Raw genomic sequence first — 15,844 nt, 5'->3', positions numbered from 1 at the left:
ACAGAGCAGAGCGGGCTTGTGAGCTGGGGTTCTGCAGTGTGCTGGGGATGCAGAGCCTTCCCAGGGCAACACGACCTCACAGAGTGAGTGTTACAGGCGTGTCTGAGTTCTGTCTACGGATTTAAATGTATACATCTATTTTGTTTCCTCTTAAAGGCCCCAGGCCACATGTACTAACAATTCAGATTGTGTTAAGGAAAAAGAAGCCCTTCTCACTACACACACACACACACACGCTTACGTGTGCAATACAAATACAAAGTAAGAAAACCAGCAACATCCCAAACACACCACAAGAGCACAAAGGGGCTAGATTTCTCCTCGTCAAGAAATACCACTCTGTCTGCTCCCCGAAAATGGGGACTCCAGGTTTTTCTCAGGGCCACAAAGAAGGACCATTCCATCCAACAGGCAGTATTTCGGAACCTGCACAAGGCTTCCAAATGTTCCCAGGAGCTCTCTCGCTCCACCTGTGAATGGCTAGGTGGCATTGTCGGCTGTTTCTTTCATTCCCCCTCTGCTTTGAACACAGAAACTAGCGGGTTTTTTTTTCCTTTGTCAATGTCTCCCAGAAGTAGTAGTTCCTACCCCAATGTATACGGGAGCACGGGATCATAGGTGGATACCGATTGGTCGTTGCTGGGACACCATTCCTAGAAGTCTCTGGCAGTGTGTCTAAGAATAATGTCAGTACATTGCAGACCCTACAGGTGCCTGTGGGCAAGATGGGTATTTTGGGATCTCAGATGGCACGGGTAATTCTGGGACTTCTCCTCACAGGAGACAGGGAACTGCCATGGTAATGTTGATTGCCATGCTTTATGAAGACACGACAGAGAAGCAATGCTAATTAAACAAACATGAGATGAACAAGACAACAGCAATAAATTGTGAGCTAATTTAAAATAATAAAAGACATCCAAAAGAAATGAATCACAATACAGAAACATAAAACCCTGTTTAAATAATCTGGGAGTATGTTCCAGAAGCCAGGTGCTAAGTAATCATTTAATTCTTCATTTCCGTGGAATTCTTTAAGGTTCCTCATTGGGAAATGATTTTTAAAAAATCACAGCTTAAATAATTTAAATGAAAACATGTCTAAGGATGTTATGTGACAAAATTTCTGTAGTTTCCCAACCACATTTTGGAGGAATGTTTTCAAAAATTATCTGGGCACTCTATAAAAAGTTAAGGTTTTTTTAATTACAAGGTTTATGTTACTTGGTGAAATTTTAATGTAATGAAACATTCAGCTGGACCTTGTGCTGGATGTAAAATAAAATTATTCATTGAAAATCAGACCACAGGCCACCTACTGTTTTTTTTAACAAATGGTTGAACTATCACGGGGTTACAGAACTTAACATGTAAATTGCAGTAGAACTTATAATTTCTGAATCAAATCCCCAAAGACTGCCATTTAAGTCAAATATATGAGTGAAATTTTGCTTCTGTGCCATAATAATGCAATGAAATGGTCAAAAATCTGCACATATCTAGAGTAATTATTAACCCAATAATAATGTATTTTTAGTTATTTAATCAAAGGTATAAAAATTATTAATGTCAAGTTCTTCTTATAAAAATGAAGTTTTAACCACCAGCGTTTAATTTCAAGGGTGACAATGCTAAATCTCACCCATTAGGGGAATTTCTCACAAAGCCAAGTAGTACAAGCGAGAGAAAGATTGCAGCTCACATTTCAGGTAATTACTAGGAAATAGCAGAAAAGAACTATTTTTCTCCAAAATGGTCTCGAGCTAATTTTTAACATTAACTGAAATTGATCAATCTTCCATAAACTCAACTTGATCTATGGGCTAAGACAGAAACCATGAAGCAAATCCCATTGAAATCACATCCTTCATAGGTAAACACCAGTAGGAAGTGTGGGGGCTGAATATTTCTGCCGCACACTGCCCAAATCCTATTGTTTTCTATTTTGTGCTGCAGGGAAATCTGAAAGGTGACTTTATGTCACCTGGTAGCAGTAATAGAATTTTTCCCTTTTGCTTCATCCCCTGAATGTTAAAACCTGTTGGTAATACAGAAATGTCCATTTTCTTATCAGATCTGCTTAGGAGGTTGGGTTGCCCAAGAGTGCTTCAGGTGATGTCCCCCTTATGGCCCCTCTTGGTCTCCATGGATTTCCCTCAGGCAAAGGTCTTGCCTTCCACTGATGACACAGAAATTTCCACTTGTGACCTTCTGGCTGCCTATACCCCAAGACATCAGGAGGTAAGATTTTATTTTTGCAACCATTGGGTATAAACACATTCCACCTCACCCTATCTTCCCCACGTCTGGCCAGTCAATAGGACCAGCAGGAACTCAATTCTGGCATTATGGGGAAAATGAAATTTGTTCCATAGCTATTGGAAGAGCAGAGTCCACTGAGAGTAAAGGACGATCTCCCAAGTTTCCATCCACCAAATGACACCACTTCCTTTCGTATTCCACTTATTCACTCATCCCCCCAAAAGTGACAGGATGAAGTTGCCTTTTATTTTGCATCTGCTTTCTGAAAAACGTGTAACTGTCCAGAGAAATGGGCAGAAGAAGAGAGGAGAATGCCAGGAAAGGCCCTGAATAAACCAGTTAACAGAACGTCAGTATCTGAACATTCAAAAGCCAGGCCAGGCGCGGTAGCTCACACCTGTTATCCCAGCACTTTGGGAGGCGGAGGCAGGTGGATCACTTGAGCCTGGCCAACATAGTGAAACCCTGTCTCTATTAAAAATACAAAAATTGTCCAGGCATGGTGGCAGGCGTCTGTAATCTCAGCTACTCAGAAGGTTGAGGAAAGAGAATCGCTTAAACCCGAGAGGCGGAGGTTGCAGTGAGGCAAGATCGCGCCATTGCACTCCAGCCTGGACAACAAGAGCGAAACTCCGTCTCAAAAAATTAAATACATATGAATAAATAAATAAATATTAAAAAGCCATTCATAGCCCAGAGTTAAAAGGATTAAAGATAAACTTTGTAAAAACAGCAACAGTCACCAATGAATAAGGACAAACATCCTTTCTTAAAACGCTGGAAGCTCCAAGGCACCTGACCTGACCCACACATCCCCTCCTGCCTAATACCCAGCCTTAGTGCAGTGCCACTGCCAGCTCTGCTGCTCACAAGTCCTGGTATCAATATCGCTGGGTCGGCTTATCAGCGTTCTCATATTTCACCTGAGAACCTGCACCGCCAAAGAGCCGATGATGTACCTCTCCCATCCCGGTTCTCTCCCTCCCTCCCTGGCCCAATGTGATTCCTCTGTGGTCCTTGAATCCTCCACTGTCACTACTCTTTCATCATTATCTAAGGTGATCGGTCAGCTCCGTGCCACCTCCTGTCTTTTGGATCCAGTGCCAACTGCACTACGGAAAGCTGTCAGTCCTGCGCCTTTTCCGTCTACACTGAGTCTCATTAACACCTCTCTTTCCTCTGGCTATTTGCCACCGCGACTTAAGAAGACTGTTTTTCCTAAATACACACAAGAAAACCATGTTAAAATGCAGTTGTGGGTCTGTCTGATTTAAACTCACAAATACCGAGTAATTTTGAGTTAAAATAACTCACAGCAAGCTTTAAAGCAACTTTTAGCCTATCCATTTCCATTTAAACCAAAACTTTGCCTGCAACCTGGACACAGAGTTCTCAGCGAATCACCCAGTCAATGCATTTTTAAAACATGCTCCTACAACGACCAATATTTATGAATTTCTAATCTACCAGAGAGACATAGGCCTAGAACAGGAAAAGTACTTTCAGATGTAATAAATGGCAGCTGAGAATATAACGTGTGTGTTGTATTTAGAACACTGTATTTTCCCTTGAAGGGGTCTAATAGATGGATAGAGACACCTCTGTGCCCTGCTGAACACCCACTCTGTCTTCCTTCTGTTTCAAGAAGAACTTTAGGCTTTCATAAGACATTTTGTTCAACCAGGCGCCCAAATACCTCTTAGAAAACCCATCCTAAGGGATAACCATACCTGAGCATCCACTTGGAGAAGGGAAATCACTGGATCTGACATTTCACCGTCAACAAGGTGCACACCTCAGATTCCCAGAAATGTTTAGTGGGATCCAAGAAGTTCCAGTCTCTGACTGTCACAGGAAGTCATCCTCCAGTCAGGTCCCTAACGTAGCAGTATCCTCACTGTGATCTTGGGATTCCTGAGGCTGCAGAGTTCCATATGGCTTGGACTCTTCACTTGCTATTTGTCTGTGGACCAAGACTGAGGCCATCTTGGTTTTTTCCACCCTGTCTTCATGTCCATGTGTCTCAGGGGAAAGGATGGAATGAGGATTAGGAAACACCCATCATAGCGTTGGGCTCACCTAGCGTCTGCATAAACTGGGTCACTCTCAGCTTCTAGATGGCAGGCTGGGCATGGAATCTGGACCAGCGGGGCTACTCACTGGCTGGATCCACACATCTTGGTTGGACCACTGTGCACCCAGCAGTGATAACCAGGTAGCTCACGGGCAAAGGAAGAACAGTGGCTCCTCATCCTCAGTGTCCCCTGTGCTGGTGCATACAGACTCTATGGGCAACCACATTCTCCTGGAATCCCTACTTGACTTTCCTTCTTTCTCACTAGACTCTGAGCCACCTGCCAGTTGTATTATGGTTTCAGAGCCCAGCACAGAGCATGTCACACAAATAATTGAGTGACTGTGTCTTCCGAGGGACCCACACTTATTTAAGATAGCTGTATTCACAGGGATAATTCACTAGTGCTCCAGGCACCTGTCATGGACCAGAGGAGTCAGGGGAGAACACAAGAGGGAAACTGAGGCTGGGCCTGAGGAGCTCACAGGAGAGCATCTGATGCCACTTCTTGGGGAGCACCGAAGTGCATATCCCGCTTATCCACTCATCCCAAAACAACAGGACGAAGTTGCCTTTTATTTTGCACCTGCTTTCTGAAAAATGTGTAACTGGGCAGAGAAATGGGCAGAAGAAGAGAAGAGAATGCCAGGAAAGAACCTGAATAAACCAGCAACAGAACGTCAGCATCTAAATATTCAAAAGCCATCATAGCCCAGAGTTAAAAGGACTAAAGATATCAACTTTGTAAAAATGGCAACAGTCACCAGTGCATATGGGCAAACATCCTTAAAGCCCCAGAAGCTCCCAGGCGCCTGACCTGGCCTGCACTTCCCCTCCCGCTGAACACCCCAGCCTCATCAGCGCCACTGCCAGGGTCTTTACAGTTTGACACCGAGTTTTTCGGGTGCATTTTCAGGAATTTCCTGAGTAGGTTCTGATATTTTAATTGTGCCCACTTTGAGGGCTGCCCATGGTGGGTACCAGTTGATGTGGGAGTGATCAGGGACACTGAGCAGCGGGCTGAGGCCTCCACAGCAAAAGAGAAAACTAGCCCAGCTCGGTGTGTCCACCTGATCTACCCCAGGACAGACCCACCATGTAAGGCCAGCCCTGATAGCCACATTTAGGGAGCACATAGTGCACAACTTGATATGGTCCCCTGTGCTTAGAAAGCCCGAGGCTCACAGCCGGGGGCTCAACTGGCAGCCCCTGACCCATGCCTCAGCACCTGGGTGCGAATGGCCTTTGGCCATTCTGGATTGTAAACCAAAAATAAAATTGAAGGGCCCCCACCCCAACCATTTAAATGGACTCCCTCCTCAGCCAGAGTACAGGAAAGTTAATCTGAAAGACTTGGTCAGGTCGTGACAGGAAGGTGGCATCTGACAGACCTTGCTATGCCCTCCTCCCATTTGGATTTCAGGAAAATCCAGCCAGCATTTAACATCAACACAGAACTTAAGTCTGATAAGAAACATTTACCATCTATTCTTTCTGAAGCCTACTACCTGGAGGCTTCTTTTGCATGATGAAACTTTGAGACAACTCAAACATTCCTTTCTACTGGTAATAACTCTTTCAACCAATTGCCAATCAGAACATTTTTAAATCTACTTGTAACTTAGAAGCCCCCATGCTTCGAGTTGTCCCGCCTTTCTAGACCAAACCAACAAACATCTTAAATGTATTTGATTGATGTCTCACGTCTCCTTAAAATGTATAAAACCAAGCTGTACCCGGACCACCTTGGACACATATTCTCAGGATCTCCTGAGGGCTGTGTCAAGGGCCATGGTCACTCACATTTGGCTCAAAATAAACCTCTTCAGATATTTTACAGAGTTTTACTCTTTTCATCAACAGAATGAATACTTTTTGCCCTTGATTTTTCTGTATCTTTGTGACAAATAATTGAGTTTGGAAATGCTATCACTAACCCCAAGTGAATTAGAACACACCAAGGGGAAACAGTTTTCAAAATATGACTGTTATGGATGGAATGTTTGTGTCCCCCACAAATTCATATATTGGAGCCTCAACTCTCCCCTGTGATGCTATTTGGAGATGGGACCTGTGGGAGGTGATTGGGGTTAGATGTGGCCATAACGGTGGGGTCCTTATGACAAGATTATTGTCCTTATGAGAGACATGAGAGCTTGTTCTCTTGCTCTCTCCCTCTCTCTCTCTCTCTACCTCCATCTCTCTCCCCCTCTCCCTCTGTCTCTCTGCCAGGTGAGGACATAGCAAGAAGGCAGCCATCTGCAAGCCAGGAACAGAGCTCTTCCCAACCCTACTGGCACCCTGAGCTTGGACTTCCAGGCCCCAGAACTGTAAAAGACGATAAATGTCTATTGTATAAGCCACAAGTCTATGGTATTTCATTACAGAAGCCCAAGCTGACTAAGGCAAGGACTCTACAAAAGAAAGCTAGTTTTGAATTCAGGGAGCCCAAAAACATAATCAACAATAATTTTTGCTTGAAATTCGATAAAGCAAAAGTGACTTCATTAGAGAGAAAAAGGGGGAAGAGAGGAAGAAGAAAGAATACGGAAGGAAAAACAAAGTCTGTGGAAAATTTTTCTTTGAAGCATTCAGCTTGGATGCTGAATGCCAACCTTCAGTCCAGGCTGGATTTTTAGAGCCAACTTAGACACTCCTAAAATATTTCTGTGTAATTGAAACATTTTTGTTAATGCCTGAATGAATGGCATGGCTAAAATAAGCATCTTTTCTGGGCTAGATTACACCATCATACCGAGTTAGAGTCCTAATTATCAGGTTTTCTTGGGAACAACTGGCTGAGCACACTTCTACTAAAATATATTTAATTTGGTTTTATATAGCACCTTTTAGTACACACTGTGCCTTATTTCAAACTGCTTTAATGAGTAATGAATTAGATACTTGCAGGGCAGTGACTCCAAATGAACGGAGGAGATACTACAGGCTCAGCAATAGCTCAACTTGGAAAACCAGGGCCTGCATGGAAGCTTAGCTCCTGTTCTCTGCAGGACGGGCCATGCTGCCATGCCTTCCCACACAACCGCACAATGCACAAGGTGGCCGAGACTGGGGAGCCTAGAGGAGCAGCATGGGGATCGTGGTATGCTCTGTGGTGGGGCAGGTGCTAGGGAGACATGAGGCTCTGTGCAGCTGGCAGGCAGAGGGGGGTACCTGGAGAGCACAGAGCTGCCCGCAGCTGTATCTCAGTCAGCAGGCAGCAGCAGGGAGCCAGCAATCAGCCATTGTGTGTCCCCAGCAGTGGGCTGGTTGAGCACGACATTAGGGAATTTGATTAGAAACAATTTTAGAAAATCCAGGCAAGCAGAGACTAGGACTCAGAGTCCTGTCCCCAAGCTCAGGTAGGTCCCTAGAAGTCCCTCAGAGCCTGAATTTTTGTATGTTTAAGGTGATCATTTGTCCCAGTTTGGAAGGTGCAGAAGGATTCCCTGGGACATGTGCCATCCTACAGAATATTCAGTGCTAAGCTGGGAAAGTCCTGGACAAACAGGGACCAGTTGGCCACTCCACCAATATCCAGAGTGGTATTTCTCAAAGGCTGATGCTCAGACCATCTGCATCTGCTCATTAAAAACCCAGACACCTGTGCCTTCACCTGAGCCCTACTGATTCCTAATTGCACGGGTGAAGAATCCAATAGAGTGCATTTAACCAGTGCTTTGGTTGACTCATATATGCAAACTACTTCTTAGCACCATTTTCCTAGAAGGGCTAAAAGAAGCAGCAAGCATTTTATCAAGAACGTAATGCTGAATTTTCCCTGAGTAGAGGCAGATTCCCAGGCCAGAAAGAGCTGAACCCTCTCAATGGGGTCAAATGGTCCCAACCAGCAAGGACAGGAGGGCTGGAGGGTTGGAGAACTGGGCCCATCCTGATTGCCTATGATGCTTAAGTAGGCCGGATATCACATTGTGTCTTCCTCAAGAGTGGATAGGGCAAAGCTGCCCTAAGACAAAGCACATGGGCAATTCTCCTCTATTTCTAGCATCTTGCAAAGCCTTTGGAAAGTGAGAGTGAGCTCTGCAAAGGAGGAGGGATGGAGCCCAGTGCATCCTGTGCAGATGACCTCCCGGGGATGAGAGGTTCCATCAGGGAACGACCGCTTGGAAAGAATGAAACTAACTTTTGCTGACTTCTGCCTTGGTGAGAAACTGTCATCTTTATCATGATCAAAACTTGCTACTATGACTCAATTAGGTAGATAATACTGGGTCCACTATTAAGATATGACAACTGAAGCTAGGAAAAGTGACTTGCCCAAGGTCACATGTCAAATAATAAATAAAGCCAAGAACAGCAGACTCCAAAGTCCAGGTCTTTCCTAGTGTACCCCCCCCCCACCCCCACCCCCCCACCGTCCTTTAAATCTTTCAGTTCTAAGGCTCCTGTTTGCAAAACCTCATGGGAAAGATACTGCCTTCACACTTATCTCAATGTTCGTCCAACTTGTCACAGGTTCTGCTGCTTGCAAAGGGTCTAAATCCCCTCTGTTCACATCCCACCATCACACTACCTGGTTTTCATCTCAGCTCCACTCTTCCCAACCGGGTGATCTTGAGATAATTACATGATCTCTCTGGGCTTCACTTTCTTATCTATTATTGAGTATAGCAATAGTGAGTTCCTCCCTATTTAAAAATAATACTATGTTAAAAGTAACATAAAATAAGAACAGGGCCTATCACATACTAAATTCTCAATAACTGTAAGCTATTAGTCTATCTTTATGATAAAGCATGTATGTGAAATGGCTACTGGGTTTACAATATTACAATTTGGACATAGATAACCATAAGATCCAGAAAGGAGGAATGCTCATCTGTTTTGTTGTCTGCCTGAGGTTTGTTTTCACTGCAATGTTTGTGAAATTATATTCAATGGCTTGAGGCACTTACCATGTGTTAAAAGGTCTAGCTGAGAACACAGTAATAAAACTAATTCTCTAGCCTCCAAAACCTCTCACAAGGTGGAGCAATAGCCATGTTGAATTGAGTAATAAGAGCAACCATATAGCAAAAGCCTGCTGTGTGCCAAGTACCTTGTGTCAATTACCTGTTTCACTGTTTACAACAATCTCACCAATTATATTCACCCATTATATGTTATTATATATTATATGTCAGGCACTGTACTAGATGCTGGGAATATAGGAATGAATAGGAAAGACCTGCATCCTGCCCCTTATTGAGCTTCCAGTCTACTGTGGAAGGTAGATGTTGCACTATCTATAGATATTAGTATTTAAGTTCTTTGATAAATGAGGAATAACTTAGCAGTCTCAAAGATATTAAATGACATTCAAGTGACATGGCCAGGGTGTGATGGCATCTGAATTCAAACTTAGGTCAGCTGAGTTTCAAGGGTTGTACACTCTCCCCCATCCCAGTGTTTATAGCCTACCAGGCCAACTAGAAGAAAGGTCAAATGACAGAAAACAATATATAAGAGTATAGAGAAACTACTGTTAAAACTCTGAGGAGTAAGTGACTAAATATGAGTTCAATAGCCTGAAAAGATTTTAGAGATAATAATTTTTTTTTGAACATGAAAATAATTCTGATATCCACAGGCAGGCAAGAAGGGTATTCCAAGCAGAAGGAATAGCATGTGCAAAATAGTACAGGTCAGAAATGGGGTGCTGAGCCATGAGGCAACAGTAGGTCCCCTGAGCCTGGAATGTCCCTGTGGGGGAATGGGGAGACAAAGTGAGAGCCTGGGACAAAGCTGAAGGCACAAGCCAGGGAAACTTGGCAAGGGCCTCAGACACTGTCATGAAGAATGTGAATTTGATTGTCAGGACAATAGGGACCCTTTGGAGTCTGAGCATGAAAGTGGCAGGAGAAGCAGGTGGAACAAGGCAGTGAGCAGCATCCTCTCCTCACGCTTCCTTCCTTTCTGGTGTGAACTTGGGAGAAGCTCTCACCAAACTGCCCCTCCCTAGTTACCCTTGCTCCCACAGGGGAGAACCCACTGGTACTAGCCCATGAGTTCTTGCCAGTTTGCCCAGCCCTTGCTAAAAGGCACTCATTTAGGAAGTTATTTTTCTTAAGCTCCCACCTATGACATCATATCAGACACCCCCATCTACTCAATGAAGGCAAACATAAGTGAATCTCATTCTTTCTCAATGATATGCACCCAGCAAGACATAAAGCTGAGCATGCAGGTCACCACCCATCACTTGGGACACAAATATCTGTACATTTTTGCTGGGGGAATCAAGATTTTAATAATGAAAAAGATAAGATGACCCATTCTATGGAGATGAGTCAGCCTCTTTCTTCAGCCACCTCGTTATCACTGAATGGGCTCATGAGAAAAGTGTTCATGGTGGCGGGGATGGAAGCTATGCATGGGCTCAGCAACATGGACTCCCCATTCACTAAGGCTGACCTGGCTAGGACCACTACTGAGTGCCCAATCTGGCAACAGCAGAGACCAACACTGAGTCCCTGATATGGCATCATTCCCCAGAGTGGTGAGCCAGTTACCTGGTGGCAGGTTGATTACACTGGACTGCTTCCCTTATGAAAGAGACAGCATTTTGTTCTTACTGAGTCCTTAATCTAGATACAGATTTGTCTTCCTTTTGCACAATGCTTCTGTCAAAACTATCCATGGACTTCAAGGCTCTATTATACACGTCATGGTATTCCACACGCTTTACTTCCAATAAGGAACTCACTTCACAGGTAATGAAGTGCAGCCATGGGCCAATGTTCATGGAAGTCACTGGTCTTACCCTGTTTCCCACCATCCTGAGGCAACCAGTTTGATAGAACGGTATAGTGGTCTTTTGAAGTCACATTTGCACCATCAGCTAGGTGACAATACCTTGCAGTGATGAGGCAAGGTTCTCTGGGAGGCTGTATATTCTCTGAATCAGTGCCCAATATATGAGGCTGTTTCTCCCATTTTCAAAACTCACAGGTGGAAATGGGAGTGGCACCATTCATTATTACCCCTAGTAAACCACTGGCAAAATTTTTTTCTTCCTGTGCTGATGGACTTGTGTTCTGAAGGCCTAGAGGTTTTAATTCTCGTGGAAGGAGTGGTTCCACCAGGGGACATAATGATTCCATTAAACTGGAAGTTAAGACTGCTACCTGGACACTTTGGGCTCCTCATAACTCTAAATCAACAGGCAAAGAAGGGATTTACTGTGCTGGCTGGGTGATTGCTCCAGACTACAAAGGGGAAGTTAGACTGCTATTCCACAATGGAGAAAAGGAAGAGTATGTCTGGAATACTGGAGATCATTCAAGGTGTCTCTTAGTATGATCATGCCTTATGATTAAAGTCAATGGAAAACTATAGCAACTGAATGTGGGCAGGACTCATAGCCCAGACTCTTCAGGAATTAAGGTTTGGGGCACCCCACCAGGAAAAGATTCATAACCAGCTGAGGTGCTTACTGAGGACAGAGGAAATTCAGAATGGGCACTGGAAGAAGGTGGTTACAAATACCAGCTACAAATCACATGACCAGTTACAGAAATAAGGACTGTAATTACCATGAACATTTCTTCTTTATTTTCTTAAGAATATGTGTGTGTGTGTCTTTTTTTCTCCCCTCTCTTATCCCCTTATCAAGTAACATAAAATGCATTGGCTTTATATCATAATATTTAAATATTGTTGAAATTACCTCACAATATTTAAGTTAGAAGATATCAGAAGAAAGGTAAACATCACTCGAGGATTTCACCTGCTTTTCAGGAGAAGAGGTTAGTGTGTTTTCAGCTGTACACAAGATAGTTGTATCATATTAGGCAGAATTACGACCTTGTCATTGACTTTATTTAGAGATTAAGTATGGTTTGAGGACACGTGTATATGTGTCAAATTGACAGGGGTACACCTCTGATGATTAATTTTGTCAACTTCATCGGGCTATGGGGTACCCAGATTCTTGATCAAACATTATTCTGGGTGTTTCTGTGAGGGTGTTTTTGATCAAATTGAAGTTTAAATTGGTAAATGGATAAAGTAGATTGCTCTCTCTAATGCTGTGGGCCTCATCTAATCAGTTGAAAGCCTGAACAGATAAAAAAGGCTGACTCTCCCGCAAGTAAGAGAGAACTCTTCCTGCCTAGATGGTCTTCAAAGTGGAACAATAGTTTTTTCCTGCCTTTGCACTCTAACTAAAACGTCAGGGCTTCCTGGGTCTCAGGCCCACCAGCCTTCAGACTAGAACCACACTGTTGGCTCTCCTGGTTCTCAGGATTTCAGACTCAGACTAGAACTAAACTGCTGGCTCTGCTGGGTCTCCAGCTTGCCAGCTCACTCTGCAGATCAAAGGACTTGCCAGCCTCCATGATGGTATGAACCAATTCCTTATGATAAACCTCTTTCTGTGTGTGTACACACACACACACATCCTATTGGTTCTGTCTCTCTGGAGAACATTGACTAATGTTCTAACATTGACTAATACATTTACTAAATGTAAGACAGTAGGGTTTGTCTTTTTTGCTTACTACTTTACCACCAGCACCTAAAGCAGTGCTTGGTAGGGGCTGTGTTCAGATGTTTGTTGAGGGAGTAAAAAAATCAATGAATTTGTTTTATGAAATGGAGCATACTTTCAGCAGTTTCACTACACAAAACAAATATTAAATTAAATGAATAAAAACTCAAACATTGGGACCTGTATCGGTTCTTTACACCTTTGCCAGGTAACACAATTGTAGCTTTTTAATTCCTCACCCATCACCTGGGAACCTGAATTAAGTTGCCACTGTTTACATCCAGGTTTAAAATGGGGTTAAGATAAATAGCTTCCATACTCACTAATGAATCACTGTCAAAATGACAGAATGAAAAACAAAACACTGCAAACAATTTTTTTTAAAACCAGAACTCCTCTATAACCCCACATCCCCACATCTGAAGGACTCCCCAGTGCAGTAAGAGCCGAGTAAGGAATATGGAACAATCCCTGGACAAAACACTACTGGCTGTGGCCACAGAGCTCAGAGAAAACTTTCAAGCCCCAATTTTTTTTCTGAGTAGGCAATTCACCATGGGAGACAAAATCTGAGATCCCTAGTTTGGAATCAAAAGAGTCGAGCATGCCAGCTTGTAATAGAATTCTCCCCAGATTCTGTATAATACCATGGAGAAGCAGATGAGAGGTGGATGAATGAGGAGACATGTCAGTGACCATATTTGCAGGAAGCTGTTGGTTGGAGAGGCAGAGTCAGGGAGATCCTGTTAGAAGCAGGCTTGCAGTTGTTGCTTTCTTTGGTTGGAAAGAGGTAATTGCCAAAAAGATTTATCATCTTACGGAACTCTGCTGATAATGAAGAAGTCTGTCTGCCAGGATGCTGCCCTGGTCCTTACCAGCATTAAACTTCCTTAAAAGGCTGGCCCGTGAATAATTCACCTCCTTCCAAGATGAGTAATAATTTTTAAAAATGGATAAGCAAATAAGCACAGAATATATTTAAATTGCTATTTGGAAAGGAAGAAAATGAACAGGAAAACAAATGGTAAATAAAGAACACTGACTAGAAAGAAGTTTCTGTGGAGCAGATGAAAATTGGTACCAAACATGGCCCACTAATTTGTTAAAAATTTAATGAGATAATTATTTATTTAATGTAAAATCTCAAAGCAGAGCTACAGGAGTTTAAAAAATACATTGACTGCCAACAGTAGGAGAAGAAATAAGAGGAAAAATGGGAGTGGATGAAAAAATAAGACCATCACAGAAATGAAGACCACCTTGACCAAAGCAGTCAGGAATGTACATTTCTGGCAACACAGGAAGAGACATGGAGGACAGGACTGAGGAACTGAGCAAAGAAAGTGGAAATAAGGAAACATGGGTCAAAAAGTAGAGGGAAAAATAATGCATAGATAAGACAGAAATAAGATCGGCAACAAACACACAAATGGTATCCCTGAAGCCGAGCACTGAAAAACTGAAACAGAAAAGGAAAACAAACCTTTGAGATATAATTTAAGAAAACTTTTCAGAAATAAAAGTCAACTTGAATCTATGGATTGAAAGCATATGCTATGGACCAAGAAAAATGATACGAGCAATCAATACTGAGTCACATGCTAGTGAAGCTATTGATCCTCCAACAGAAGAATCCTTTGGGAATGTAGAGGATTAATCAGCTCTAAGTGCCAGGTAGTGCAAGAACACAAGGAACAGCCACCTGAAACCCCCAGGGAGAGAGGGTGATAGCCCAAGAATTTTGTACCTGGCCAAACAATAATCCAACTATTAAAGGAAAGAAATGTGCCAGAACTCAATAAATATAATACCCATAAGCGCTTCTTATAGAAACAACTAGAGGGCAAATCTCAGCCTAGCCCAAAGTAAATGGAACAATCATCAGCCAAGGACTCTTCATGAGCATCAAACCCACTTATCAGGAACAATAAACTGTGACAACATTGAGAATTTTGATAAAAGAAAAAAATACAAACATGTATAGGTATACGTATTTTCTAACTGTACATATGTACATGTATGTCTAACTCTACATTACATTAAAAAAAGCTTCAACAGTTGGGTAGTGATGAGGAAGAGTGGATTTAGAAATACTGTAAGTTCCCAATTTTTCTCATCTTTACATAAGGAGAACAAAGATATAAATTTTAAAGCTGATAAATCAAGTAATACATGTAAAAGCATATATAAATGTACAAATGCAATAAACACCAGGAAAATAATATAATTTATATTATATTTCTAATCTAATATAAATATATTATAATATATAATTTCTATTATCATTTATAATAGAAATTATGTTATCTGTTATATATGTCATATTTAATTTATATTATATTATATATAAATTATATATAAATGTCATGTATATATTATATATAAATTTTATATAATAAATTACATGTCATTTATATATTATATATAAATTTTATATAATATATAAATTATATATAACTACATATTATATAGTATTATATATATTTATAATTTTTATATATTATTGTATATTATAAATAACAAATTTATATAGAATATAGTTCTATTCTATATAGATTGTACTATTAATTATACTATTAATATTTATATAAAATTATAATATAATTTATATACAATGTAACTTTGGCTGGGCTTAGATGTGCCCAGTTGTTTCTATAAGAAGGGTTCATATTTATTCTATTTTTTGTGTTCTTATATGTTTGTTTCCTTTAACACTTGATCTATTGTTTGGCCAGTTACAGTAACATGATATAAAACTGGGTGGAGAGGAGGTGGCAGAGTATAGATGTATACTAGTCATGTCATTGTTTTAATTATTTATAAAAAATATTTAACATTTTTACAAAACAATGAAATAACCCATCTTGAAAAATAAGGAGCAGAGGGAATCAACTCCCCAGGGTTTGGCACCAGCTTTTCGCTTTATTCTGTGCCTGAGCCAGTTTTCTCGTGCCGAGACCACCAGCAGCAACACAAGTTTCTCATGGTGGATCGGTGGTGGCACACTCACTAACATA

Source organism: Nomascus leucogenys, chromosome 3, assembly GCF_006542625.1.
Source record: "Nomascus leucogenys isolate Asia chromosome 3, Asia_NLE_v1, whole genome shotgun sequence".
Lineage (NCBI taxonomy): Eukaryota > Metazoa > Chordata > Mammalia > Primates > Hylobatidae > Nomascus > Nomascus leucogenys.
Note: the sequence above shows the minus strand (reverse complement) of the source record.